Here is a 4,584-nt window from a genome sequence, read left to right as displayed (position 1 = left end):
AGCTTGGAAGATCACTCAGGAATGACAATTAGCGCATGAAATGGAGCAACTTCAGTTTAAGATAGTACCAACATGAGGCAACTCTATTATTTATCGCATGTCTATTCAATCACCTATTAATGTTGTATTTACACCTGTACAGCTCAGCCATAGCTACTCTATATATAGAGCTTGTACCTCACGGTTAAATCAAAAAATAGAAAGCCAAGTTCCTGTTCTTCATCTCTCTTCTCTTTCTCTACTTTTCTACATGGTATCAACGAGGATTCCTTCCTGAACCTCCATCCATGGCGGAAACATCATCGGCGACATCCAACACGGCGGCGACTCCAGGTGCCGCATCACAAAATCAAATCATCTCCCCTTCTCTCAAATTCTTCATCGCTAACCTCAAAACTCTCATTCCCAATCAACTATCTACTGACAACTATCCAATCTGGAGGAGCCAAATCGTTAAGATGCTTCGTGCGAATAGCTTTGATCACTTTCTTGAATCACCCACACAATCCCCTTCCTCCTCTCCGACTCAACATACCTGTGCGCCTACACAAGTCCTCTTGTCTTCCGATCAGCTTGCCATCAATCGTAACCTTGCTGCTGCAATATGCTCCACCATTTCGTCTTCCGTATTTCCATACATTTTGCATCTCGATCACACTTATGAGATCTGGCAAGTTCTTGAACCTGCTTCCAATCCTCAAATCAGTCCAAGGTGATACAACTCAAAAATGAGCTCCACTACATTTCCATGGGAAATCTTTTAATAACTCAGTATCTAACCGAGATCAAGAAACTCGTTGATCAAATAGCCTCTGCTGGATCTACTGTGGACAATGAGCATATTATTCTCTACATCTTGAATGGCCTCCCTCCTACCTATCAACATTTCAAGACATCCATTTGGACAATGTTAAACCCAATCAGTGTTGATAATCTTTATGCATTGCTTATTAGTGAAGAAATTCACGTACAAACTGAAGCATCAAGATTACCGGTCTCAGTTGATTCTCAAGCTGCTCTGTACATGAGGAGAGGTCGTAGCCGCCGAGGCCGCGAACGCCAAGCTCAAACCTCAAATCAAACGAATAGATTAGCAACGCTCTCTTTGATTATTTGTCAAATCTGCACCAATAGAGGGCACACGACGGACGTTTGCTGGCATCACCTAAACACCAATTACATACCGCCAGCTCGTCAAACTCAGTAAAACACAGCTCTGCTGGCAGCTCCAAATCCTCTGCACACCAACTGGTACCTGGACTCCAGGGAGTCATAGCACATAACCAGGGAAGCTAACAATCTTGAATATGCCACCACGTACCAAGGATCTGATTATGTTACCATAGGGGATGGAAGATCAATTCCCATTGCTCACTCGGGCACGGGTCTCCTTCCAACCCCTTCTCGTACGCTTTTACTTTCTCAATGACTCCCAATCCCATCAATTTCACATAATCCTATTTCTATTTCTAACTTAGTTATGGATAATAACATCTCTATTACTTTTGATTCCATGGGCTTTACCTTCAAAGACATGAAGACTCATCCAATCTTGCTTCAAGGGCCGTGTAGAGATGGTCTCTATCCAGTCTCAGCTGAACCACACCGCAAGCAATCTTACGCTCTATCTGCATCCAGCTCTCCCTCTACTATCTCGCACAACCGGCTCAGTCACCCCCATACCCGAGTGCTTCAACAAATAGCCAGCAATAACTCTGCTCTACATATACCTACTATCAAGTTTAAATGAGTTTCCTGTATGATCTGTAAAGGCCATATGCTATCATTTGAACAAACTTCAAAACATAAAACTTAGACCTCTCGAACTGATCCATTTTGATCTATGGGAACCATTTCCGGTCGCCTCTCATCAAAGATTTAGATATTACGTACTCTTTGTAGATGATTTTTGTGCTTCACCTGGTTCTTTCCTATTTCTTTAAAATCTGATGTATTACATGTTTTTACTACCTTTACTACATGTGTTGAAAGGCAAACAAATCACCAAATTAAAGCCATATGTACCAATGGTGGCCGTGAGTATATCAATCATCAATTCACAAGCTACCTTCAATCCAAAGGCATTCATCACCACATCTCGTTCCCATATACGCCAGAACAAAACGGAATCGCCGAAGGTAAGCATCGCCATATCATGGACACGGCTAGGACTCTTCTTCAAACTGCATCAATCATTTTGGCCAGATGTAGTTGCGAAGGCCATTTACCTCATTAATCGTCTGCCATCCCTTACTACCAACAACATATCACCGCTCCAACTCCTATTCAACACTGCTCCGTCCTACTCGCACCTTCGGATGCGAATGTTTTCCTCTCGCACCTCGTCATACTCGCACGAAGCTCCAACCTACCATAATTCCCTGCGTCTTCATTGGTTACTCTAACATCTACAAAGGTTATAAATGTTTGAATAAGGAAACAAACAGCATCTTGATCTCTCACCACGTTCAGTTTCTTGAAACCTCCTTTCCCTTTTCAAGAAACCACCACACCTGCTAATCAAATACAAATTCACTCAACGCCTTCTCTTCTTGTACCAATTTCAACTTTATCTGCTCCAACTCATGACATTACCAACAAATCCAACATTTCGACTACTAATCCGTCACCTCACCAAAACTTATCTCCTACAACTACTCCAGCTACTCATATCACGCCCATTTCTTCTCCCAGGCAACCTAACTCAACCGGTCAGGCATCATATGCAATCCAGGTCTCAAACTGGCTCACTCAAGCCTCCTGATCGCCTCAAATTACTTCACAAACATACGGCACCAGCTAACACTCTTGATCCCACAACATTCACGGATGCATACAAGTATTCAGAGTGGTGTCAGGCAATGGCGGCAAAATTCTTTGCTCTCCAAAAGAAAGGAACATGGTGTCTTGTACCTCCACCCAAAAATGCGTCCATTCTCGACTGCAAATGGACGTTCCAAAAAAAACTCCACTCGGATGGTTTGATAGCAAGGTTCAAAGCAAGATTAGTGGCACAAGGTAATCGTCAAGAACATGGCATCGACTACGGTGGAACATTTAGCCCAGTCGCTAAACTTCCCACGATTCATGTTCTCTTTATAATTGCTCTCTACCACGGCTGGAAAGTCCAACAACTTGATGTTACAAACGCCTTCCTACACGGCAAACTCACTGAAACAGTGTATATGCATCAACCCAAAGGATTTGAAGATGTAACCAATCTGAATCATGTCTGTCTGATTAAAAAAGGCCATCTACGGCCTCAAGCAAGCACGACGTCAGTGGTACACAACATTTATCGATTATATTCTTACGATTGGCTTTCAGCATAGCAAGGCTGATCCGTCAAAGCTTACATTCACCAAGGATCAAACTCAAATCTACCTACTTGTATACGTAGATGACATTCTACTAACAGGGAACAACATGGACGGCATTGCAGCTCTTCTTCTCCAACTGCAATCCAAATTTGATATGAAAAACCTGGGCCTGGCAAACCATTTTCTAGGCATCAAAATCACCTCCAGCCAAGATAAGTATTTTCTATCCCAAGAATACTATGCTTTATCAATTTTACAACAAGCCAATCTAATAAACTTCAAACCATTAGCTAACCCTTCATCCACAAAACTACTACAAATCAACGAATCTAATACATCGTTGTTTGATCAGGTCGAATACAGGCGCCTAACGGGTTCTCTCCAGTACCTAACTCTCACTCGGCCGGATCTTGCTTACACAGTCAACATACTCTCACAATACATGCACGATCCAACCCCTTCTCATTCCCATCTACTTACAAAACTCCTCCGGTATGTCAAAGCAACGATCAACTTCGGAATACCCATCTCCAAATCAAATCTCCAGCTGCGAACCTTCTCAGACGCAGACTAGGCAAGAGATCCAACTACAAGGAAGTCCACATCTGGTTTCTGTACGTTCCTTGGTGACACGCTAGTCTCATGGTCCGTCAAGAAACAATCCGCTGTCGCACGATCATCCACTGAATCTGAGTATAGAGCACTTGCGGCAGCAACGACATATACTATATGGATCAAGCGGCTATTGTCTGATTTTCACATCTAGCGCGATCAACCTATAGATCTCTTTTGTGATAACACATCGGCAATCGCTATAATCAACAACCCGGTTTTTCATGCTAGAACCAAACACATTGAAATAGATCACAGATTTATGCGCGTTCAAATACACAACAACCATATTAACCTCTTGCCCATTTGTACAGCCGATCAAATCGCCGACATTCTTACCAAATCTTTATCTACTTCAAGATTTAGGCTTCTCCGCTCCAAACTGATGGTCACATCGGACCCATTAGTTTGAGGGGGAATATTAGAACATAAAAGCCAAATGTATTTATCTACACCTATTAATGTTGTATTTACACTTGTACCGCTCAGCCATAGCTACTCTATATATAGAGCTTGTACCTCACGGTTAAATCAAGAAATATAAAGCCAAGTTCCTATTCTTCATCTCTCTTCACTTTCTCTGCTTTTCTACAATTTGGTGTGAGTGTGGCAACCCTTTGTTAGATTGAGTTTTTAAGAAGTTGGAGATATC

The sequence above is a fragment of the Dendrobium catenatum genome, unplaced genomic scaffold (assembly GCF_001605985.2).
Source record: "Dendrobium catenatum unplaced genomic scaffold, ASM160598v2 fragScaff_scaffold_1284, whole genome shotgun sequence".
In the NCBI taxonomy this organism is placed as follows: Eukaryota; Viridiplantae; Streptophyta; class Magnoliopsida; order Asparagales; family Orchidaceae; genus Dendrobium; species Dendrobium catenatum.
The sequence above is the reverse complement of the archived record's forward strand: the minus strand, read 5'-3'. Positions refer to the sequence as shown.